This window comes from Lethenteron reissneri, chromosome 54 (genome assembly GCF_015708825.2).
Source record: "Lethenteron reissneri isolate LAM-NWPU_2019-01 chromosome 54, ASM1570882v1, whole genome shotgun sequence".
In the NCBI taxonomy this organism is placed as follows: Eukaryota; Metazoa; Chordata; class Hyperoartia; order Petromyzontiformes; family Petromyzontidae; genus Lethenteron; species Lethenteron reissneri.
In genome coordinates this window covers 2,039,302-2,066,072 of record NC_083832.1, presented here as the reverse complement: position 1 = coordinate 2,066,072, position 26,771 = coordinate 2,039,302, and the positions used below count along the sequence as shown (strand labels likewise).

The window sequence follows — 26,771 nt, the reverse complement described above, 5'->3', positions numbered from 1 at the left end:
TGGGTGAGAGGTTATCCCTCTAGATCCACACTGCGAGTGATGGGCGAGAGGTTATCCGTCTAGATCCACACTGCTGGAGTGATGGGTGAGAGGTTATCCCTCTAGATCCACACTGCGAGAGTGATGGGTGAGAGGTTATCCCTCTAGATCCATACTGCGGGAGTGATGGGCCAGAGGTTATCCGTCTAGATCCACACTGCGAGTGATGGGCCAGAGGTTATCCCTCTAGATCCACACTGCAAGAGTGATGGGCGAGAGGTTATCCCTCTAAATCCACACTGCGGGAGTGATGGGCCAGAGGTTATCCGTCTAGATCCACACTGCGAGTGATGGGCGAGAGGTTATCCCTCTAGATCCACACTGCTGGAGTGATGGGCCAGAGGTTATCCCTCTAGATCCACACTGCTGGAGTGATGGGTGAGAGGTTATCCCTCTAGATCCACACTGCTGGAGTGATGGGTGAGAGGTTATCCCTCTAGATCCACACTGCGGGAGTGATGGGCCAGAGGTTTTTTTCCCTCTGGATCCAAGTACTGTCTTGACTCTACCACCGGTACACTCTTCATTGCCTCTCGAATGTGCCATGTAATTTACACCATCTGCGATGTCATATGCAGGGTCTTGTTTTTCCTGTCTCAAATAAAGTTGTTTGCCCGTACTATTTGTTTAGTTTGCATGAACCTCCCCAAAGCCGCGAATGTATCATCTTACATGCACAGTCTTTGTTAGACCGTGACGTGTGTCGACCATGAGAATTACAAAGAGAAAATATTAAAACCAAATCCTTCGTCAATGCGCCCACACGACTCCTTCCATGAACGTTGACCGCGAGAGGTCAACCGGCGCTCGCGAAATCAAACTCCGGTTCCTGGTAACGCCGCCGGCCCGCTCCGCATTTCCACGCCAACCCGGCGCTCCTGGGTGTTCCCCCCTGCGTGAAAGAGACGAGCGGTCGGCGGTGGGTGGGACGGGAAGTTTGGACAGGGGCGGGTGGGCGACACCACCCCCACCCACAGAGTCCCCCAGAAAGAAATGTCGTGATCCTGAAGTCTTGTGTGCGTGTGTAGTCACATTGCGGGCAATTACATAACCCAGCAACACTCACACCGAAACCACTGTATATGCCACCATGCGCATCACCCATGCGAAGTCACTGCTTTGTCATTGCTATTTGCATTGTTACCGCAATTCACTCCCTCGCAGATCCAACGAGTCCAAGTATTTTCGCGGTCCGATTTAAGGTTTTTTTATTTGACTTGGGTTTCTAAAGTTTTGTTCGTGTACTGTACACGTCGGCCGTCCCATCTCACTTGACACACTACACTGTGCTCGTCTGTACTTCCCGTTGCGTTTTGAACCGGTCAACACAATTTCAAGCCTTTTCGATTTATCCAAAAATATTTTGGTGATATTGTTCAACCTGGGTGTTACATCACCCAATCGCCCTGGCAACTTTTGCCCGTCTCTATCTGCAGGCGCGCATTTAACCCCGCGTCTCGATCCCTAACGTCTGTAGTCTCTTCCGTGCCATTTGTTTCAACTCGACCCAAGCGCCCGTCTCGTTTGTACCGTCAGTCAGTGGCCACCCCCGTCCCCATCCGCTTCAATTCTACTAATTTGTTCTGAATGTTCATTCTGTTAGCCTAAAGGGGGGGGGGGGGGAATGTGCATTTAATTTTCACGAACTGGAAACGATCAAGTCTAACACGCACGATCTTGCGCGTGTGTGAGAACACATTTTGTAACATTAATATGTACAAGCCTGGAACTTGGCCTCACGTTTACCTGCAAATGGTCTGCCGGTAATCAGGTCATCGCCCGGCGGTGGGAGCAACAGCGGTTGGCGCGCTGCCACCGCACAATAAAACGCAACGACGACGACCCCGAGTATCGATTCTCTAGCCGCGGTCAACCAGTGGGCCCAGTGGCGTCTGAAGCTGTCCCCTGGACGTCGCCCGCCTGCCCCACCCACCACGGACCCGCGCCCACCAGCCCGGTGAACTACAGTCCATTTCTCCTATAGAGCGCGGCAGTAGTCGCATCCCAGAAGAACACCGCGTTATGGGGAAAAACAATTTCCGGGTTCTAATAAATTTGATGTAATATCGGTGTAACGCACAGTCCATGATAACACGTGAAATGCGGAACGCAGGCCCGAACGAAGACCGAGACGCGCGTGGGGACGCATCTACAAGCATCCAGCAGCATACCAATGCCCCGTGCGATCGGCCACTCCCGTATAAAGCGGCGCCGATTTTTTACGAGGGTACACGATGGTAGGCAAATGAGGGTACGCAAAGCTGGGGGGTACAGGGGAGAGGCGTAAGGAGGTGGGGGGCGCTGTTTGATCGTGGAGATAGAATTAGCTTGGAGATGCCGCACGACCGTAGTTCCGTTTGCTTGATCGCGTTATATATCTAATTCGCATCACGAAAACACACGCAGCGTTATAGGAGAACTGGCTGCGTATACAAGCGAACGACCCCGACAACCCGCCACAATGTTTACATCACTTGCGAGTTCGGCTTAACTCGTATGGGCTTGCAGCCGATAGGGTGTGGACAAGGGCCAAGCCGGGTAACTGCCAAGAAACGTTCGAGTGGCGTTTAGCCGAGCGGACTTGGGGACCACGGTGATCTCCCGCGGCGTTGGTTTAAGCGGACAGAAACCTCCGTCTCAAATCTACCCGCCATCCAAAAAGTCACCCACAAACATTCATCCAATACTGCGCCCTATCCACCAACACAGCATGTCATACAGAACGCCATTCACCCACCTACCACACTGAAGGTCACCACACTGCAGGTCACAAGACCACTCACCACAACGCTCCACTTTTCTGCTGCTTCCCTCGCGCACTGCCCCACTGTGGAACCTCACTTCCCATGACCGTCTCTCTACACCTCCCCACACCCACCCACTGCAAGTGTGAACTGCTGAGCGTGACGCCTGCCGCTTTTTTGGGCCGTCGCTCACAGAAAGCTACAGCCGAGAAACGACACACGACGACGGGTATGGTCAGCCTGCCATTTCCTCAAACGCAAGAGTCGAGGGGAAACGGAGGAGACATTTCGTAAACCGGAATTTTTGTCAGCAAATTTTTCCACGGCAGGGGGGGGGTTAACGCTCTTCTAACCCCAACGTGCCCGACGTTTGACCGTGCTCGCCCGTCCGAGTCACCGCTCGCACTCGCAGAAGGGGGCCAATCACACGGTCGCAACCGCAGGAGCCGCGCGTGACAAAAAGAGGTTAATGTCATCAAGACGCGGTTTGTTTCTCCGACAGCGCGGCAGTAGATGTGTTCTTGAAAGGGACACCGCTTTATGGAAAAATCGCGTTGTGATAAATTAAATATAATACAGGTGGAGAAGCGCAGTCGGTGAGAAAAACACCTGAGATGCGAAACGCAGGCCGAACGACTGAGACAGCATCCCAATGCCCGGTGCGACGATGCTACGCTAAGGCAGCCTACACACAACCAAAATATTACCGGTCATACTCTCTGTCATTGGGCCACGGTCAATCCACTGCTGGATGAAGGCCCCCCACGCAACCCGTACCCCTACCGCCACTCTATCGCTATTCTTCTAGAAGCATCGCACAGCCGTTGTCCCTTCCAGCCGTGTCGCATCCGGCAAGCCCCCCCCGAAACCCCACTTTGCTTTCTCTTCACCGGGAATCGTAACGCAACCGATGGAGGAGGTGAGGAGGATGAGGAGGGTGGTGAGGTGTGGTGGAAGAATACAGAAAAACCTAATTAAAAACCCCACACAATTGACGATGGGATGCATAACGCTCCAGCTGTTTCTCAGGGCCACGCTCTCAGAATCTGCCATATAAGGCCACGTGTGTTACTTCCCCCCACCTCCCACCCTGCCCGACGATATCCCTCCGCTCCGCCCCGCACCACCCCTCCACACCACCCCGCGTCGGAACGAATCGCCTGCGCAGGTGGGCGGGTGGCCACCCGCCGCCCGCCGGCTGCCTGGCTGGCGGTCCCGGCCGTCCGCGCCGTCCGCGTGGCTATCTTAATGGTTCCCACGCGTCCCCAGAACCTCGACCCGCCCCAGCCCAGCCCCGGGCCGGCCGGGGCCAGGCACCGCGGTTCCACCCCGCAGCTGCCGGCCCGCCCGCCCGAAACCCCAAAATGTTGCCCGCAGATGTTAAGAAATCCGCGGAAGCGCCTAGCAGGTTTTCTCATCGGGACCGGAAAAAGAGGAGAAAAGGGGACGCGAGGCTGATTCCTCGAAAATAACGAGGGTGGATATGCCGCGTTCGAGCAACAATGACAGGGCGGCGTGGGGAGTTGTTATATATTTGTTTTAATCTCTGGAACTCCGAAGATTGAAGAGGACAATAGGAAAGTAACGGTGTGTGGGGGCTGTTTCGGTTGTTGTTGTTGCTCGGCGGGCGCGACGTCCGACGGTTCGCTCCAGGGGCGGGCGTCTCCAGAAACGGCCCATTCGTGCACCAACGATGTGAACACGGTACCGTCAGGATGTTTAAGAGTCGATTTTAAAGCAGACGTGTCGATGCGAGGCTCAAGGAGACGTTCCCCCCCGTTGTTTGACCGACTCTCCCCGATCACCACAATTGTTAAAACCGCTGACGAATAAGAGCGACGATGGCGAGATGGCGAGATGTTTACTACCTCGCCTGGTATGCAGGAGGTGGTGGGTTCGATCCCGACCTCGATGCCTGCTCTACATTTGGAGTTTGCGGTGTCTCTCTCGCTCCCCGTGGTGACATTAACTACCTCGCCAGGTATACAGGAGGCCGTGGGTTCGATCCCGACCTCGACGCCTGTATATTTGGGGTTTGCGGTGCATCTCTCCCGCGTGGATTTTTATCCGGGTCCTCCGGTTTTTCCCGACACATTTAGAATGAACATCACCACGTGTTTGAAAGTATTTTGGCTGCTGCTATAAATTTGCACATGATGATGGTGATAAGGCCACTGCGTTGAGCTATCATTTGTGATCACCGGGTCACTTCTGAAAAAGAGCTACATAGCTCAGTTGGCCGTACACCTGGGAAAATAAAAATAGTTTCAGTTTAAAAACCAGTCCAGTGATTTGGGCAGCAGGATCCGAGGGGGAGACACGACCCAACGCAGGTCATTTTATTGCAGTTTCACGAGCAGACAGACTCGTGTCAACGTTCACATCGGTTTATTTTCCTCCTTCACTTAAAACGTACGCGCTCTCTTTTGCCTTTCACGGTGTGTGCGTGTTCGTTCTCCGATACTTGCTAACGGGAAAAACCACAAATATTAACATGCTCGCCATAATTTTGCAGTGTTTTGCAAGGCACCGTCGTTTTCCCACGCCACAGCTGAGAGGGACACCTCTTAAAGAGGGCCTCTTTAGAGAGCGAGTGTTTGGCCTACTCTTCCACACCGGCCAGTCATGGAAGAGGTGGGAGGTACCCCTCACACGACCTGCCGATAAGGACTAACCGTCTACACCGCTGGGTGGACGGACAGACTATAAACGATTACACAAACTATTTTTATTTTACCACTGAACTTTATAGCAGCTCTTTTTCAGAAGCGACCTGGCCACAAATGACAGCTCAACAAAGTGGCTTATCACGTGGAAAATTATAGCAGTCCAATGCCATAAACGCATGTTAATTCTCCATGTGCAGGGAAAACCCAGAGGACCCGGAGAAAAATCCTCACGACCACGGAGAGAGACACACAAACTCCAAATATACAGACATGAAGGTTGGGATCGAACCCACGACCTTCTGTATAACAGGCGAGGTAGTTAACATCTTGCCACCACAGCGCCCAAGACTGTAGGGTGTGGAGGGGGTGTGGAGCCAGGAGATTGAACCGGCGACCAATGATTTGCACGTCCGGGGCAGCGGTTCCAATGAGCAAGTTGGTGGAGGGGGGGGGGTTTATTGTAAAAATATGAATAATCAGTTAATTAGCATCTGTTTCCTTTATAAGGAATACAGTTGTAAGGTGTATTACTTAATAATACGCTTCCAGGCCGTACCAAACCTGTAGTTGTCAGAGTGGTTAAAATTATTTGTATTTCTCTCAATTTCAATAGATTCTCGAATAAGTCTCGGCCAATAATAATTACTTTTACACAACACTTCAACGTTATCAAAATCAATTGAGTGCCCTTGTTGGCAAGCATGTTCTGCAACTGCCGACAGTTGTGTTTGTGAGCATTTAATATTTATTTGGTTGAGTTAGCCTGTCACCGCACAAACATCGGCGTTAACGTCGTCGGCTTTTAATTGAAGTCGGCTTATTGCAACCTTCAAGAATTAAATATTTACTTTTGAGCGATCACGTGACCAACACTTTATAGGGCATCTAAAAGGTGTGCCCCCCCCTGGGTGTGCATGGGGCCAATTTGGGGAACTATACATAGCTTGGCGATGTAATCCTCCACCAATGTTGTCCAACAATAATCGTCGTCAAGGTGTGGGTTTCCATACCCACGCTAAACCCCAGTTTGCATGAACACACATTGAACTTCTTTCACAACCAATCGTACGTAGCCAAACCCCTTGCATAAGCTCATCGTATTCCTCCGGTATGAATGTAATATTATCATTCTAAAGTTCACGTGCACCGATGCTCGACCACTGCAGCGAAGAATGTGGTACTGAAAAGGTCAGATGCTTTATTTTTTCTTCTCAATGAAGTTCAGTAATTCTCAAGGACTTATCTCCATCAGGGTTCAGCAGTGCAGCCTTACCTTCAGTCACTGCCAGCACACGCTGCCTTTCACAGCGTAAACTAAAGCATTTTTGTTAACAGGTACGGCCCACTGAGCTGCATAGCTCTTTTTCAGAAGCGACCTGGCGATCGCAAATGATGATAGCTCAACGAAGTGGCTTATCTTCACGTGGAAATGTATAGAAGCCAAATACTCTAAATTCATGTCGATTTTTAAAGGAGGGAAAAACCGGAGAACCCGGAGAAAAATATACACGGCCACGGGGAGAACATGCACACTCCAAAAACACAGGCGTCAAGGGTCGGGATTTAACCCGCGAACTCCTGTATACCAGGCGAAGTAGTTAACGTCTTGACACCATGAACAATGTCGATAAAGTGAGGGGGCCCGGCTCGTTTTACAGGAATGAAACGGAGAAAAAAATCGATGCCCCTACGTGAAACCGACACTTTCCAAAAGTGCACCAGGAAGATATTCATTAGCAGTAATCACACACGAGCTTGACGAGGCGAGCGAGCCCGCGCGCACCACGCGGGCATGCGGACGTCACCCGCCTTGGGCCTCCCCCCCCAGTTTGCTCGGGGCCAGCTCCCACCACTTGCACGGCCGCCGTGCCCGAATGTCGCCACGCGTAACCTCCAAACCTACGGACCCCACAACTAAGAGCCAGCCGTGTCGTCTGATGCTTCGTCAACAGATTGCGGAGAACGCAAAAAAGTAAACTCCGCAAATTCTCCATGTCTCTCGACCCCGAAGCCCTCCTCCTCCTCTTGTGGGTAGCAGAAAAGAATAGAAGGCGGCAGAAGAGAAGACACGGGGGGGGGATTCTTCGTGTGTCTTTGCCCGACGCGTAACCCGCTCGAGAGCTGGTGGCGGCGGAGGTTTGCGTCTGGCAATGGAGTGGCGGTGAAGGGTCTGGGAGGAGGGGCCGGGAGGAGGGGCGATGGAGTTACGGATGAGTTGCGGAGGGGGGAGGAGGGGGAGGCGGGGCGGGTCTCCGTGCAGCATCTCGCGATCGCGCTGGCGAGGCGACCTTCACGCCGGCGAGCCTTATAGGGGGGGGGGGGGGGACTGTAAACAACAGCCGTGGTGGTGGGGGAGCCCACCACACGTCGACACTAAACCCACACGGAGAGAACGTGCGTCACAACAAACTCAAGCGAGATGGATCCGTAATGGCCAACAGAGAGTAACAATGGTGTCCCCGCCGCCGTTGCCGTGCAGAGGGAGCTATCTCATGGAAACTGTGATGCGCAGAGGAGTTCGTTTGTTGGTGGGCGGGCGGGGGGGTGCTAGCGTCAAACGACACATGGCCCCGGCCCCGAGCGAGTGACAGCACCGACTTTCCGCTCGTGTTGCTACTATCTCGACAACTGCGGCAAAAAAAAAGCTCGCCCAAAATTCCGACAACCGCCGAGGAAATTAACTGAACTCACTCGCCACTTATACTGCAGGCAGAGGGAGCGCGGAGGGGGGAGGGCAGGGGCTGATCGGACAGTAACCCCTCGGTTAAACGGACCCCCATTCAACGAGTCTCGGATTTAATGGACAAAATCTGTTGAATCAGAGATTTTGTCCGATGATCAGACAATGACGGACTGACCTTAAACAATGGACTGAGTCCCGTCCGTAATGGGGGCATCAGTGCAGACAATATTCACTTCGTCCGCTTAATGGGTACACGGTGTTTATTACACACGTGTTTTTTTTTTGTTTAAAATAGGTTCAAAATAGGGATAGAAGTGGAAAATTAGTTGTACAATACATTTACAGTACTTAGTTCTTCAAATATATGTTTCCGTATTATTAATATACAGGTATTACTACACTATTATTATTACTGTGTTGATTTTTGATAATGAAAAGCATGTACAATGTTACAATTATCCTTACAGAACTACCAGCGAGTAGTTTGCCTGTGCTAGGGTGTTAGGATTTAGTGCTCAGAATGCGCCATTTACCCATTAACGGCCAATTCGGTATTCTACGGACACCTCGTTCCCCCCATTAGTCCATTAAACCGAGAATGCGCTAATCACGTAAATCAATTTACTTCGGCCCACCCTCCAAGGTGTCGTGTTTTTTATCGGTCAACTCATCGGAAGTAAAGGAACTTCCTCTAGTTACAAACGAGTTAGGTTCTAAGGGGTCTGTTCGCAAGTCACGTTCTGCAGATGTAGATGCCACTGGTTCTTCATGTTTTGTAGATGCCACTGGCTCTTCATGTCCTGTAAATGCCACTGGTTCTTCACGTTCTGCAGATAAAGATGCCACTGGCTCTTCATGTCCTGCAGATGCCACTGGTTCTTCATGTTGTGCAGATGTAGATGCCACTGGATTTTCACGTTCTGCAGATGTAGGTGCCACTGGTTCTTCATGTTCTGTAGATGTAGATGCCACTGGATCTTAACGTTCTGCAGATGTAGATGCCACTAGTTCTTCATGTTCTATAGAAGAAGATGCCACCACCGCCACCGCCGCCATCTATTAAACGGCGGTTGAACTTATGGACTCTCGGTTGTAACAGGCAACTAGAACATAACGGTCCAGAGGTTTGTTTACACCTCTGAACGATCTTAAGTCGAATGTTCGTAAGTAGAGGAGTGCCTGTACACGAGGAAGTTACAGGTATAACGTCGATTTTACGGAAGGGACGCGTGTTCCTGAGAAATAAAAACACGCGTAAAGTAAAATGGCTCTTCCCATTAACTTATTTCTGAAAAGAGGGATTTTAATTCAGTCATTCCAACTACTACCTAATCTATACACTTTTCACAATGCAAAAATATAGATAAAAATAAATAAAGAACATTTATATTAAACGGATTAAATAATACTTAGTTTTAAAAAGTCACCTTTTCAGGGAACTCGCCAACAGATCTGCTGCTGCTGCTTGATTTAAAGCTTTCGTGACTGCAGGAATCCAATCTTTGGTTCTTTCAGTAAAGTCACGTAGTAATAACCAGGAAAAACCTTAACTGATAATGGTTATTCCATCATATCTGCAGGGTACTAGTCTGTTTTTCCCAGAGTTAATTCCCCCCCCCCGGCATCCCCAGCGTTTGGCATTGCTGCTTCATTGGCATTGCTGCTTCATTGGCATTGCTGCTTCATTGGCATTGCTGCTGCATTGGCACTGGTGCACCGCCCGTGCTTCTCCTGCTGTTGTTGGTGCACTTGGGCTACGCCCATCCCCAAGCCCTTATAAACAGTTTGCCTTTAGAGGCCGGCTCCTTTGCCGGATGACGACCGCTTGTGTTGCGATCGGAAAGGTCACGTGGAGGCGTTCCTGTTGCACTGTAGGGATACCGGGTGCCACGTGGTGAGATGTTAACTCCCTCGCCTGCCTTGCAGGATGTGGTGGGGGTTTGACCCCGACCCCGACGCCTGCTGCTGTATATTTGGAGTTTGCATGTTCAGCCCTGTGGTCGTGTGGATTTTTCTCCGGGTCCTCCACATTTTAGAAACACGCCTTTAGAGGATATGGCTGCTGTGAATTTCCACGTGACGAGAAGCCACTTCTCGTCGGGCTATCATTTGTGTCCAGGTCGCTTCTGAAAAAAAGCTATACATCTCAGTGGGACCTTACTTTGTAAAATACTTTAGTTGTTTACCATGACGCAGTTTGATCTTACGACACTTGTCTCGTCAAATTTCGTAATAAAACGCGGAAATTCGATTCCGTTAAATCTAAACGTGTCCATAATTTGTCAATTGCCTTCAGGGGAAATTTCCGTCATCTGAACATTCGTAGAAATCGGGGCGATACCTGTAAATAGGGGGGGAGGGATCGTCATCATCTCTAACTTCCCCAGCACCCCCAACTAATGTGCCACTGGACTGGAGGTTAGCGTGCGTGGCTTAGTGACATCATTCGCATCAACCGCACAGCGCTGCCCGTTCTATGTAGGCAGGATGTGAGAGGCGGGGTGAGGGGAGTTTGCCATTTTCACGTACAAAAATATTGGTTCAAGCAAGCCTGACACTCTGCTGATGATACACCGAATGTCGAAACGGGTCCAGTTGGGCCTGCAGTCCCAGAAGGCTGTGCTGCTGATGTATCATTTGCATATTTGATTTTGTAACTTAAAATGTAATGGATCGCAATTGCTGCCAATTTACGGACTTAAAACCGACTAATCATCCCAGCTCCACTGAGAACCAGGCCTCACAAATGGGGGGGGGGGGGGGGGGGTGTGGGTTGGCACGGCAATTCCCGTAATGACATTCAAATATCAACTAGACGTTGGCGTAACGTTGAGTTGATATTGGGGACAAATTCTTTGAGAAAACCGGAGCCAAAAACAAACCACACAGCTTTTGCAACTTCCAACGTATAAGGCCACCGCATTTCCGTCGTGACGGCCGCTCAACGGGCTTCCGTGCCGCCAATGAAGCGCTGCCCAAAACGAAATACGCGTGTCGGAAAAGCGTTAAGGCACAGAATCCATGCGTGTGCAGGATTTTTCTCCCAAATTTTTTTTTTTATATGGGGCCATTTTTGCCAGTATCAAAGTATGAAAAATAAGAATAGGTTTTTATTTTTACCCTTTCTGGCAATAAAACAGGAGTTGTGTTGAGATGTTCAAAAACCAAATAGATTATACCTTTTGCAGGGAATCAAGTGTGCACTGACCACACACGCAATTGTGGTGAACATGCAAACAAAACATGCTCTGATAATCTATGGATTGTCCTTGAAACTGATTGGCCTCCACAAGAGACAGCCTTCTTTATGGCCTAGTCTCACGAGTAGTGGTACCCCGGAGATCGAACTTAATTCGTTCCAGAAGGCCATTCGAACACTGATTTGTTCGAGTTCTAGTGCGTTCGATCTCCGACGTTCTACTATACTGTGTGTGGTCAACGCAGACTTGATTCCTTGCAAAAGGTTTCCATTTGTTACTTGAACATCTTAACACAACTTGTTTTTTTCGCAAGAAAGGTTAAAACCCATTCTTATTTCTCATCATGTTTGATACTGGCGTCAAAGGTCCAACAGACATCACTGCTCAAACCGAGCCACAAATGCTCTGATACTTGCATCGTCTTTGTGACCGTTCGCCTTCTGGCACTGTGTGTGCTCTCACACTGGTGGTGTGACGAGGACATGAAGAAGGCCGCTGTCTCTGGTGCAGGCTGATCAGTTTTCAAAGACACTGCACGGACTATTATCAGCGCATGTTTGTTTGCATGTTTTGCCACAAGTGCGCGTGTGGTTAACGCAGTCTTGATTCCCTGCCAAAGGTTCCGGATTTGGCGTTTGAACATCTTAACACGACTCCTGTCTTATTGCAAGAAAGGGGGTAAGACATTCTTATTTTAACACTGTCGTCGACCCGGGGTCCTGGTTACGCACCCGGAGTATGCGGCGGCCATGAGGTGCGACGAGGTCGTCGCCGCAAATTAAATCAAAGACTGCGCCGATTTCGTCTCCAACCGGTTACCCCGTCCCCGGTGAGCTTGGAGCGCCCGGCGTGGCGACGAGTAACAATTCACGGCCCTGCAGGGTGGGGCTCACGAGCTCTGTGATGCGGGTATCAAGATATGGAGGCATGGGCCCCTGCCTCCCCGGAAGCCGATGCCTCCAGCAGCTTCCCACCAGTAGCAGAAGCCCCACTCAGACTTTCCTCACTTGGTACAAGGTTGCGCTCGATACACGCAAAACACAAATTAATCACAATTGCCTCGCTGATCTCGTCAAGGAGCATAAACCATCATCACGCGAACTCCGGTCATCCCTTCGCAACAGCAGTGGCTTTCTGGCTGGCCATCAAACAAAGGTAGTCACCGAATCGCGCGTTTTCAGTTGCGCTTCTGCGGCCGCCTGGAACGCTCCAACTTCCGATATCAGGCATCCACTGGGAGCTACGTGCACTTTCAAATCATCATCAAGATTGACAAAACTCATTTCTATACTGATTTTTGTGTGTTAGTTTGTTGTCCTTCCCCCGCACCTTCGATAAAAACAGTCGTATACGTACGCCGCGGAAAGAAGTTCAACATACATAATCGACTAGCGGTGGTTACGGTCACTGTCTTTGCATTAACAGTGACAAGAATGAAAAAAAAACAGGGTGATTATGTACGTATATTGAACTTCTTTCGCACCGTACATAGCCAACTGTGCCAAAATGGGAGGTGCGCACAGAGAGACTTCTATCAGGAACCACAACGCGTTTAGCTTGTTAAGCGAGCAACGAAGGCAGCTGCCACGATGCAACAGTTATCGAACGGTTAGTCAATCAGCTCGCTGAACATGCAACGCAGGAGCCGCCGGTTTTCCATCTCCCGGCGCGGCAGTCAAAACAATGGCGGCAAGTTTCTGCCGAGTACACCGCAGCAGTGGATCGGCAGGCCGCGCGCGGTGGGGAAAAGTGTGGATAGATCACCCCAAGCCGAGAGGAGACTGGTCGATGTGGACGAGTAGACCAAATACCACCCCCACCGCCAAGACCTCCCTGTGGGGGAAGCTCTTCAGCCCGCAGTAGAGTGAGCAACCAACCAAAATAATTTTAGAGTCATACCATCACCATGCAACCGACTGTGACCACTGCATCAGCCGTTCCCCATAACTCCCCCCCCCCCCATGCCGGGTGACATCACCACACCGGGTACAGAATGCACGCACGAGTCTCTCCCGCGCCGAGAAGACGGACGCTCAACTACGTACAAACGACGAGGAATGTGCCATCCCCGCAAAGAGTGAGGAGCTGAGGGGAGGGGGGGACGCGCGGAGGGTTTATAACAAACAAAGAATGGTAACGTGACAAAATGGGCTCACACAGCCACAAAAGAAGTGACGGTTTCTGTAGGTGGGCAATGTTCAGTTGCAACATTTCCAAATGACAATTTCTGCGGCGCGGGCTGTTTCCGATTGTGTAAGCGTGACGCGAGAACGTGAACGCACGCTCCGATCGCGGGCACAAGCACAAGGGAGCCATTTTTCTTTGTGTTTGCAGCGCGAGACGCAATATATTTGATGTGCCGATGGGGGCCCCGCGGAACGCGATATCTTGCAGGAGCCAAATCGTCTGAAACGCGTGACGTCGATTATAAACGTAGAGGGAGAAAAAAAACGGAGGACCCGTAGAAAATTCCACGTGAGAACACCACGGGGAGGGAGAGAGAGAGACGTGCAACTCCAAATATACAGCAGGCGTCAGCGTCGGGATCGAACCCACGACCTCCTGCGTACCAGGCGAGATGGTTAACATCTCCTAGCCACCGTGTGGGCGCCACGTCGAGCGGCGCGTCCCAGCGCTGCCCCCACCGGTGCCCACTGACAACGAGGGTCGGGGGCGCTGGGTGCGCCGTGCCGATAACGAGCGGTAATGGGCGCAGCGCTTGCTGTAATTGGCGAGTGGGAGGGGGGGGCGTGTGTGTGTGCGTGACCGAGATAACCGCACTTCCTTCCAGCCTCCCCGGGAGGCCCCGATGGACCTCTCCCTAACGGTATTTTGCAAGAAGAGTTCGCAGGCAAAAGAAAAAGAGAGGAAAAACAAAAAGCCGTGGTCGCGGACGAGGGGCGAAGGCTCGCGCCAACCAAATTTGGTCAAATGTCGTTCCAGGGGATCCTCTGAAGTTACGCGCGACCACCCCCCACCCACCCAACCATCCAACCACCGACCCCACCCACCCAACCATCCAACCAACCAACCACCTAACCAACCAACCACCCAACCAACCAACCACACCCAAACAACCACACCGAACCACCCACCCACCCACCCAACCACCCAACCACCCAACCAACCAACCACCCACACCCAACCATCCAACCACTCAACCAACCACCAACCCCACCCACCCAACCATCCAACCACTCAACCATCCACCGACCCCACCCACGCAACCCTCCAACCAACCAACCAACCATCCAACCACCCAACCAACCAACCACCCAACCAACCACCCACACCCAACCAACCACACCGAACCACCCACCCACCCAACCACCCATCCAACCAACCACCCACACCCAACCATCCAACTACCCAACCACTCAACCACCACCCACCCACGCCGCCACGTATCTGCGGCAGGAAGGCAGGGAGGCGTGGAGCAGTGATAACGGGTTTTGGTGCCTCGCAGACGGAAGGTGACCCCGGGGTGGATTCAATTCCCATGCGTGCGGAGTTTGCACGTTTCGCTCGCCCCCCCCCCCCGCCCCTGATCTGAGTGGGCTTCTTTGGGTTTTCTTTTATAGCCAAATTAAAAACCCACACGCACTGAAACCGGGTATTGGACAAACATCCCAATGCTGAAATGTTACCTGATGACACCTGGATACATCACCCCAAACTGCAAATTTATTTAAAACTTTGACTAAACAATTTTTATTTTACCAGATAACTGAGCTAGTGAGTAATTTGTGGAGGGAAAATCCGGAAGATCCAGAGAAAAATCCACGTGACCACGGGCAGAACATGCAAACTCCAAAGATACAACAGGCATCACAGGGTTGGGCTAGAATCCATCACCTCCTGTATACCAGGCGAGTTAGTTAACATTTACGGGGAGAAAGACACGCAAACTCCAACAAATATTAGCAGGCACGAGGGTCGGGATCGAATCCACAACCTCACAGTGTCCCAGGGGGAGAGGGTCGGTGGGAATGAAAAAACTTGCCCCGTTGTCGTCGACTGCCACGCCACGAGATTGAACCGATACGGGTGGAGCTCTGGGATAGGAGCGAGTCGTGAGCCAAGTCATGAACAACCACGGCAGCATGCCACGCGCAGAAGAAAAGAGTAATTTCCTAGTCGCTTATAATTACATGCTTATTACAGACGCCAATGTTTCACGTGAGGTAATGAAATGCATAAAACCAGGCAAACATAAAGTAGCTGGTTTTTTTATTGAATCGTGCCCCTTCTCTGCCCCCCCACCCGCAGAAGCATGTCGATTAATTAACTCGTTGAGACGACGTGGCACCCTGATGTACACCTGCATTTATTGACGAAGTAAATCCAAACCGGATTACAGACTAATTTACGCATCGATCGACGTGGAGGATTATTGGTTAAACGCACACCTCACGCAGAATCCCGTTCTGCGTCTCCGCGTAATAAATAAATAAGTGTTGCTTACGAGCCCGCCGGCTTTCCAGAAGAAATATTTTTTGCGGCGGCATTTGTTCAAGTGGGTGGGGGCCTTACCCGGGTCTCATTGGCAAAGCGAGGGTTTTGTTAAACAAGTTCTGCTGGCTTACTGGACGCTACGGGCTAAGGGACACTTTTCATCTGCTCCAGTGGTTCTTAACCTGGGGTGCACGCCCACTCCTGGGGGTGCGAGACATGGCCAGATCTTTTTAGAAGGTAAATTATCGAAAAGGCAAATATTAAGCACGGGCACATAGGTTACAACTTACTTAGTTTCATCAACCCCTATGTACATATTACGATTACACTTTTTACACGCTTTTTATTAACTCAATCTGTCTGTTGTTGTCATTGTTGTATCCTCAAATCTTGTAACTCAATTATAACCCACTTCCCAATGTGGTATCGACTGCAAACTTGGTATACTTATGTCAAACTGATGGCAATACTATATTGTATCATACAAAAATATATATTTTAAACATTATTTTTTATATGTTATGTTTCGGCTTGGGTCTAATTGTCCACGCTCAACTGACGTTGGCTGTAAATCACCACGGTCCCTTACGTTAGGGAAAACTTCGGGGCCACTTCCTGGAGTCGTGGAGTTCTGCCATTACTCGTACGGTACATTTCATTAAAGCGTGTTTTAAAAAAGAAGTTATGTAAAATATTACTTATTTTTAAATTAGAGAACCCAAGGGATACAAAGGCTGCAGCAAGGGTTAAGAACCACTGCTCTAGACCATGGGGGTCGTCCCCCCCCCTCCCCTCCGCCGTTCATCGCAAAAAGCAGTACCACACACACAAAGCAGTATTAACTCAACTCGTGGGTTTTCACAGCCAAGATCACACGATCATTGATTGTATTGTGTGAGGCCACGTAGAAGTGATCCGGCTACATTTCTGTCGGAAGGACCCCCCCCCCCCAGCACTCGACAGAGCCAAACAAATGTAGTTCGTCACGCGGAGGCAAAATGAGTTTGATGGCGCGCCAATTGTCCACGTGGTCGCGGGAATTTTTTCTCTCCAGGCCCTCCGGTTTTTTTTCCCTCCACATTTAGAATCGACAGCGTGCTTTTAAGATTATTTTGCCGCAATAAATATCCACGTGATGGCAAGCCAACTATGTTGAGCTATCCTTTGTGATGGCCAGGTCACTTCTGAAAACGAGCTACGAAGCTCGGTGGGCCTTACAACACCTGGCAAAATAATAAATTGTTGAGTTTAGTTTATTGTTCCAGCTCGCTCACCCGGTGAGCTGACGTACGATTTTCACAACCAAACTCGGCAAATAGCGGCGATTCGCTTGAAACTGCGCCAAGCATCTTCAGGAAAAGCCAGCAAGTGAAGAGTAACGGTCCAGGCCCGTCGGATGGACCGTGTCACCAGAGCCGGCTTCTTAATACACGTGTCACGATTCAAAAACGAATAACCAATGAGATTTAAACTGGGCTTCCAACAAATACAAATTAATTTACTCTTAATTTAATTGCAATTTTTCTGAGCCAATGATTAAAATTAAATAAACGCACTAGCACTTAAATTTCGATTTAAAGCTTTCGTGACTGCAGGGTTTCATATTCTTGGTTCTTTCGGTAAAGTCACATAGAAGGGAAGTAAAATAATAAAAATAACACGTAATAAAATTCTCACAACGTTTCGGCCACAACGCAAGCAGCTGTCCTCAGGTGAAGAACAGAGCTGTCGGAAAGACAGCGCCCTAATGAACACTACTAACTAGCACTTCTTTTGCACGGTGCGACCTTGGAAACGATGACGACACCACCACGGGCTCACGTGACCGTGGGGTCAAGAGCCACCACGGTGGCAACGCAACTGCGGGGTCGCCCCACAACAATCGAGATGCCTGGCAATGGCCGATGTAGTCATCGACAAGCAGGTCGGGCGAGTATTAACACTCCGTAATTACACAGCAATGGGGGGGGGGGGGGGGGGGGCTTTCACAATACGAGAAGCAACCGGTGGATTTCGACAGCGGCGCCCCAAGGCCCCGTCCTTTTGGCCCAACGCAGTAGAAGCCGGCACAGCCGCGCCGAGGCTACGTCACGCTTTGTTTCAGTGGAAGTTTGAAACAAACATCGCTTCCCGACGCGCCCCGCCCATCCCAAACGCGCTCAAGAATCCTGCCCAGGCAAGACACCTCTTCCCCCTCTCCTCCCCCGCCACTGCCCTCTTCCTGGGCTCAGAGTCAGGCCCCCCCCCCACACAAGAGGTAGTCGACATCCAACGGGTTAAAAACCGCACCGCGAGGTTTCTCCGTTGGATCGTCTGTCGCAAGAGATAACGCACCGTGTCACAAAGCAACGGGTGTAGAGCACTTTTAGTCAAGGGTCCCTATCGTTTGTATTTTAGCATCGCGTTTTTCCCCCGGGTCGGCTTTCTCGCCCGTCGGCATCTCCTTTGCAGAGTTGTGTTTGGTCCCGGTCATCCCCAAGGCAACGCCACTGCATGATCTGCACGGACCACGCGACCTGCAGGGTTCATGCTGTACGTACGGCTATATGCGCGCGTGGGTCGTGAGAGCGTGCCGGGGGTTCGATCTTGGTCAACGAAATGGAAGCATCGCTTACACGCGCACGCACAGAAGGCGGGCCCGGGTGGAGAGGTGGCACAAGCAGTCAGTGGACTGTGGGACCGGCGCCACAGTGGCGAGGAGATGTTAACGACCTTGCCTGGTATAGAGGCCGTGGATTCGATCCTGACCCTGTCTGCTGTATATTTGGAGTTTGCGTGCATCTCTCCCCACAGAGATGTTACCTACCTCGCCTGGTATACAGGAGGTCATGGGATTCGATCCCAAACCTGACGCCTGCTGTATATTTGGAATTTGCTTGTTATCGCTTCCCGTGATCGCGTGGATTTTTCTCTGGGTCCTGCGGTCTTTCCCTCCACATTTAGAATCAACTTGGCGCGATACATTTCCGCATGATTAATCCACATCGTTGAACTATCGCTTCTGAAAAAGAGCTGTACAGCTCAGTGGGGCCTTACGTGGTCAAATAATTGGCTCGATTAACCGCGATTCAAATTGTAACCGACTCCCCTTGCGTGGGCAGATTTACCCCGGAACACATCCTGCCACCTCCGCCAGATACAGGGAGCTGCGAGCCGCGCCCAGCGCCACGTGGCCAACGACGCCAGCGACACCGCCAAGCCACTGCCAAGCAACCTCCCGTCCAGCGGCACACGTGGGAACGCAAGAGCCGAGGGAATTCGTTGCCCGATTAGTCGCATAAGAGAACCTGGGATCGGTAACCGAGGGGGTGGGGGGGGGGCTTTAGGGTCAACAACGCAGAAGCAGGTATCGCTTTGTAGAGAAGATCAAGTGGTTGTTATTTGAAAAGGCTCGCCCCTGCCATAGGAATGTGGAATTTTTGACTAATGGTCTCAGGGCTGTAAACAGGAGATGTGAGCATGAAATCACTAAAAAATATATGTATTCCTTAAATAATGAGAGTGTGTATGTGTCCATACAGGTTAACGAGATGTTAACTACCTCGCTCGGTATACAGGGCGTCGTGGGTTCGATCCCAACCATGACGCCTGTATATTTGCACGTTCTCCCGGTGGTCGCGTGGATTTTTCTAACATTATAATCAACACATGATTAGTGTCTTTGGCTGCTACACATTTCCACGCAACAAGCTACTTCGTCGAGCCATCAGCTGCGGCCAGGTCGCTGCTGAAAAAGAGCTACGTAGCTCAATGGTGGGAGCCTTACCTGGTAAAATAAGACAAATGGTATGTTGAACTTTTTTCGCACGTAGCCAACCGTGCTAAAATCAGAGGGGGGGAGGGGGGCGAGAAAACTCAAGCAGCCCAGCACAACAAGTGTGGGCTGGTGGAGCGCCGGCAGGGAAGCGTTGTTAAGAAGTGAGAAGAAACGTGCGGAAAGATTATTTGGATTATTTAACCTGCTATAAATCTCCACGTGATGATAAGCCACTTCATTGAGCTATCATTTGTGACAGCCAGGTCGCTGCTGAAAAAGAGCTATAATCGCTCAGTGAGCCTTACCTGGTCAAATAAAAATAGTTGTAAATAGTAATATATTGTGTATAAATTTCCAAATGATGGGCTGCTTTGTTGAGCTATTATTTGTGGCCAGGTCGCTTCTGAACAATAAGTTAACAACCTCAGTGGGCTTTGCTGGTAGGATGGGGATGGTGATTTGTGTAGCTATTTCCTGACTCGCCTCAACTGGACATCTGTAGAAAGAGCTTTACGGTTCATCGGATTTCTCCAGTGCAAATACATTTGCACATGATAAGCCACTTTGTTGAGCTATTATTTGTGGCCAGGTCGCTTCTGAAAAACAAGTTAATGGATGAAGGAACTCTGCGGGGGGGGGGGGAATTTGGCATGACCCGGAAAATCACTCCGCTGCTAGCCTGCGGCTCCGGCCCAAAAAGCAATCGTGAGAAGCGCCACAACGGTCGAAGCAGAATCAGATCAGAATGTGTATTTATACTGGAGGAATCCGAAGAGCTATAAAGCTCTTTCTCATAGATGGGGCACAGGGTCAGCATGTCCCAAACAATCAATACAGACTCACGATAGTAGCGCAAAGTACAAGAAAGGTAAACACATCGCCTGAACAAATACAAATAAAACTAAACCATCCCCATCCTACCAGGCAAAGCCCACCGAGGTATTAACTTATTGTTCAAAAACGACCTGGCCACAAATGATAGCTCAACAAAGTGGCTAAATTTCGATTTAAAGCTTTCGTGACTGCAGAGATTCATCTTCTTGGTTCTTTCGGTAAAGTCACGTAGAAGGGACGCTGTCGCCTCGACAGACCTGGTTTCACCTGAGGACGGCTGCTTGCGTTGTGGCCGAAACGTCGTGAGAATTATTTTATGTTTTATTTTTATTATTTTATTACTTCCCTTTTACGTGACTTTACCGAAAGAACCAAGAAGATGAAAGTGGCTAAACATTTGGGCATTGATAGCAGCAGGGAAAACCCGGAGGACCCACGCGACCACGGGGAGAAAAACACGCAAACTCCAAATATTCAGGCGTCAGGGTTGGGATTGAGCCCCCCCCAGCCTCCTACATAGCAGGCGCCAGGACACCAGCACGGCCCCCGCGGGCGGGCGAACACAGAGCCCCCCCTCCCTGCCCCCCCTGCCGCCCCCCCCCTCCAGCACCGCAATGACACCAACAACGGTTATGGTTGCTGAAAAATGTCGGTTTAAAAATAAATAAATGTGGGAGTAGTGGTGGTGGTGTGCGTCAGTATGGAAGGGAACCACACTGCCACACCCATCATCGATCATCCGTTTCCCCCTGCGGGGGGGTGGGGGCTGATATAACTTGACGGCGCCACGTTGCGGTGGGAGGTTTTTGTTGCACAGGGGCAGCGGCAACTTGGGGAGGGGGGTATTTCATCTAGCAGCGGACTGATCACGATCCATGGCGGCGATGGTGGTCGCGTAACCTCCGTGATCCGCACAGCGGGCAGAAGCCCTCATGCAGCAGTGGGTCATACGTGCGCACTTCTGGGAGAAGTCTCAACAGTTGCCGCGCTGTGGCAGAAAACTGGCTCTTGCCAGGGGAATGTGGAATGTACAGACCGCGAGGATTATGATTAACGGCCACCCAGCAGAGACGAGCGACAATGCTGCCGTTCATTCGATCGCGCACCATCGATGAACTCTCGACAAATGTCAGTCAAACTCCGGTTGACTTCATCATCCGCGGGGAGGGTTATCCCATCTCAATCAACGGAACGTGCGAAGATAAAAAAAAAAATCCCAACGCACGCGCCGCTTCCAGTATCAGCAACTCCTCACTCGTCGAGGGTCAGAGACTGGGTGCCCGCGTGACCGTGAGCACGTGGGCAAAGTGAATCTATTACTCCCGAGAACCGACTGAGACACATAAGCCGCGTTCCACCGCGTTCACTCGCACACTCTCTCGCCGCAGCTGCACGGTGAATGCGTCTTTGGCGGAACAAGCGGCGGTCTCCCGAGCGCCTCTTTAAACCAACCCACACGCCGCTCTTATCTGAGGGGGCATAAGGTAGAACACGCAATCACAGCAGCAAAGGGTAATGAACGTCTCCCGTACTGTGCCTAAAAATGTCAAGATATATATACACACACATACGCCTCGCTCTTTGTAGAACTACTTGTTGGCTCTGTTACAGGTTGGCCACCCCTGGTATATAGGATAAGTTACACACGCGCGTGTGGATGTGTGTGCGCGTGTCCTGCATTATGGGTAGCTGTAGTGCAGCAGTTAGCGCGGCGCGCTATAAACCTGGCGACCTGAGTTTGATTCCCACTCACGAGCCAACACCAGTGACGGTTATCTGAACAGGTGCTGGGGATCCCCTAGGTCGACTCCGCCTCAAATGAGTACCTGTGTGGTGTGTAAACATCGCCACTCGGGAGACAAAGGCCGTGGTGCTGGCCACCCGCTCCCTCGTGCGCCGTGCCGGCCTTCATAGGTGCTGCAACTCGCTAACAGTACTTTCCCCAACAGTCTGTTAAGGCTATGCGTGGGGATCTTTGTCTTTGCTTACGTACGTGCGTGCGCGTGTTCTGCATTATCCGCGCGGTTTTGTTTTGTCTGGGGGTCGCCCAATCCTCCCTTCCACTGACCCGGGTAGATCAGCAGTTCAGAGTCCTTAACTACGAGCGAGCATCCATGGCGCGAGAGCGAGGGAGCCGTGCGACTCGGCTCGCTTACCACTCACGGTTGAACGCGTTTACGCAGAAGAGCTCCGTCCGTTTGCCCGCCCACCCGCCCGTTCGCCCGCCCACCCGCCCGTTCGTCCGCGATAACTCTCGTGCAAAAAAATCGGGAGGGATTCGATAAGGAGTTGAAATTAAACCACGAGATCATGCGGCATTTGGCGGGGGGAGGAACTAAATCGTTATAGAAAACTGGTCACATTGATTAACAAAAAAGTTGCGTTGCTTTTCAGTGGGGGGGGGGGGGAGTACACAAGAGTGAAGCTGCCTGGTACGCGCTAATCGTTATTTAATGCGTAGTCGGCTCTGGCGACCGATATTATCCGCAACGGAGGTTTTATTTGTTAACGGGTAAGATCGGCGTACACGAATTGCAAACGCTGCGCGTTTGACTCTCAAGACGCACAACCGGCGAGTGCCGAACTAGTAACTGATTGGCGCGTTTTGTTTACGCGAGACAACCTCACGAAAAAAATCGGCCGTGTCGGGTAGTTGGCGGCTTTAACGACACACATTTATTATTTACGCCATCTAACCTGGCAAACCCCCCCCCCCGCCATGTCGGCGAGTGATCGGTGTTGTCGCAGACGCTGAACGTCGGCGAGCAAGCGACGAAGGTGCGCCGACGCTCCCTTCGAAAGGCGGCATCGTCGGAGGCACCCTCCCTCCTCCTCGGGGGGGGGGGAGGGGATCTGCACGCGTGCAGACGCTTCCGGTTTAAAATATATATTAAAAAAATCAACAGATCCGGCGGAAAGCGACGCCCACGGTTCTTCGCCAGAAGCTCTCCGGGCGCGCGGCGCGGGGAGAGGGAGACCGAGGCTGTGGCCGCCCGCCAGGCCGAGTTAAAAACGGGAAGAGATTGTGGGACTCCGGGGGTTGGGAGAACGGAGAGGATGGGGGCGCGGCAGGGGAAGTGATGGGGCGGACGGGCGGCACTGGGACCTTGGAAAGAGGCCCCGTGATGGGAACAGAGAAACGCGGAAGCCGTTTAAAATCGAAACTTCCCCCTCTCACACCACCCCGCACCCCCCAAACGAAGCGCTCAACCGGCCAGACCCCCCCACCACCACCAGCGTGTCCCCGGCCACCCCGATCCTGGCCTCTCACCAAACAAACACAAACTGCCGGCGAAGGAACTTCATTTAAAGTGCAACATCCCCCCCACGCCCCCCTCCCCTGCGCACTGCGACTCCCCACCACTGTACCGCTTACAAAGACAAAGAGGCCCCCCCCCTCCCGGGTATAGCCTATAACAGAGTGTTGGGGCAAGTGCTGCGGCTGCGGGTCGCAACCTATGAAGGCCGACACGGCCACACGAGGGGGTGGGTGGCCAGCACCACGCCCGGCCGCCTTTGTCTCCCCAGTGGGCGGTGTTTACACACCGCGCCGGGAACTCATTTGAGGCCCGAGTCGACCTAGGGGAGGAGGCCCAGGGCCGCTTCAGAGAACAGGTCACTGGTGTTCTGCCGTGAGCGGGAGTGGAACTCTGTCCGGCAGGTTCGTGGCGCGGCGCGCGAACCGCTACACTACCGCTCCCCACACACACGTGCACCCCGTGCTCAAGGTTCAACGGTGGAAGTTCCACATCCCTGTGGCAGGAACCAGACGCACTCTTGATAACGAACGGCGACTAATTATGGCCAATGCGCGGCTTGATCTCTTTTTCTAATTTATTTTAAAACAATTGCCGAGCACACGGGATCCAAGACCCAAAAAGTCACGCAGCCAAATAACAGGCAGCACTGTGTCCCGTCGATGAAGAAAACTCATTTCGAATCTCAGTCGTCGCTAACTTAGGCACATCATCATAAAAGTGGACAGGATTTGAAGATCACCACGTGGTATACTACACAACTTCTTGGGAGTAAAATCGGGGGTGGTGGTTGTGGCGGTGGTGGTGTTCATAGGTGCAACAACAAGTGGAAAGCCGGGCGGCTAAAATACAGCAAGTTGGCACAGTAGGGAGGACAGCTGGTGGTGCATCTATCGGTCATCTCAGTCAGTCACCCATGGGCACCTGGGGTCTGTCCCAAGACCTCCTGTCAAGCGAGCCTTCGACACATCACGTGGTCTCAGAGTGCACGTGGCCTGACACAGGCGCCGTAGTGACGTCACCGCCACTTAGTGGCGAATAGCCGGATATTGATATTGGTTTCCGAGGTGCTTGCTAACGGCACTTGCCCCAACAGTCTGTTAAGGCTATGCGGTGATCTTCGTCGGTGATGATGACAAGTCTTGTCGTCCAGACAAAAACAAAGCACGTGCCCCGCTCATCCTCTCAACATGAGGCTGATCAGAGGCATTAGGGGGTCATGACAAAAGCACCCCAACCCTTAACAAATTAAACCACTCGTCGACTCGCTCACGGAGTCAAACTGACCCCTCTCACTCACTCACCCATCCCACATGCCCTGTCACAACCCGACCCACCCATATAAACTCACTCACCCACACACACTCTCGCCTACAAATTCAATGGCTAGTCTAATCGCTCACGGACTCACAAACTCACCCCTCTCACTCACCCACCCACTCACCCATCCCACACACCCTGTCAACCCAACAGGGTGTGCGGGATGTCAACTGGAGTTCGCCGAGCTGACCCCACGATCGCACCAAGCGAGAGGAATAATGCAGCTCACAATGCATTTGTTTTGATACGTAATCGCCACTACCTGTGCTGCGATGTATATGTTTCCAGATGACGATGGAGTCGTATATGGGCACCCCCCCCCCCGCCCCCTTGTCACTCTGCTGCTGGATGGAGGCTGTGTAGGTCGTCAGTGATTTTTGACCATACATCACCGCACAGGTTGGTGCAAAGGGGAAGAACAATTGCCCGCGGCTTATTTCAAATGAACAAAAATCTCGACGCATTTATAGTACGGAATAGAAGGGAGGTTCGTACATTTTTAATTCCGTGCAAGAGTCGGCAAATTTCATGCTCCAGCAAACGTTCGATTTGATTGATTGTCCGGAAATCGTTTGTTCTCATGAATAACAACTACTGGAGTTACGGGTGACGTTAAAGCCTGGTACGAGGGATCCTCCTTTAAGAAAAACCAGTTGAGGTGAATGCCAAAAGAAAGTTACGATTAGTGTGGTCCGGACGGAAATCCTTTGAGAGGCGGGCTGGCGGGTCACGACTAAAAGACGCCACCCAACTTTCAGAAACTCCAGCCTGGGGAGGCGATAACTTCAGGTGCAAGAGAAGGTGTGCAGTGAGACGACAACACAAAGACAAGGGGCCTCAAAAACCCACTCCCAACTACCGATGGACGGGGACTGCACACACAAGAGCCGGAGATGCCAGATACTACACGAGCCAAGGCCCTCTGTGACCTCGAAAAACTGACGTGCCCTGCGCCACCCACCCGTTCTGAACCCAGCCTGGAACCAATGACGGGAACAACTTACTGTACTCTAAACGTCTTCTGGATGGAAGCCATAATTAGGAACAGCCCATCGTGGGAATTCAGCACCGAGGGAGAACCACGGGTTACTTGACTGTAGGTAAAGTCACGTAGGTATAAAATAAAATAAATCACGACGTTTCGGGCGCAACACAAGCGTCCGTCATCAGGTGAGAAAGCATGATCTGCTGCTGAGGCAGACTGTCGAATCCAGATTGACTGTAGAGTATTTACAAATGACGTGCCCCTACCGAGTGAGGGAAACGTCTCGCCCAGCACCTCGCCACAGTCCTTACAGTGCCTGCCCTTTGGCACCCGAGTTGTGAGCAACCTCCCCCGACAGCTCAAACGGAATCCCCTCCCCTCCTCACCGACTTCATCCAGCTCCTCGCACACCTCGACCGATCACTCACCTACCTCGCCCGACACCTACGAGACCCTCCCCACACGTTTGGCACTCACCCACAAATTAAACCACTCGTCTACTCACTAACTTGCCAAAAACTCAACCCTCTCTCACCCCCCCCCCCCCGTCAACCCGACCCACCGACTTTAAACTCACTCACCCCCCCACCGATCCAGCTCATTTCACCCTCCTCCAAGCTCACCCCAGGCACTCACGTTGTCCACAAACTCACAACCCACACTCACCCACAAATTCAATCACTCGTCTACTCACTCACGGACTTAAGACTTGCCAAACTCACCCCCTCTCACTCACTCATCCCACTCGCCCATCTCACACCGTCAACCCGACCCCACCCATATAAACTCACTCACCCCTCCTCCCAAACTCACCCCACGCACTCGCTT

The 26,771-nt window shown here is 51.6% G+C and overlaps 1 protein-coding gene across 2 annotated transcripts in view; it reads right to left on the bottom strand.

The window, feature by feature from the left end:
* The window catches only part of LOC133356608 (ras-related protein Rap-1b), a 61,588-nt gene that overhangs the window by 32,769 nt on the left and 2,048 nt on the right, over window positions 1-26,771 (bottom strand). Inside the window, exon 1 of one of the 2 annotated variants that reach the window (XM_061574234.1) lies at window positions 2,823-2,841. The exons of the other annotated variant lie outside the window; for it this stretch is intronic. The gene's annotated coding sequence lies outside the window, so the exon portion shown is untranslated. Of the gene's footprint in view, window positions 1-2,822; window positions 2,842-26,771 lie in introns of those variants that run through there. 2 annotated transcript variants of the gene reach the window in all.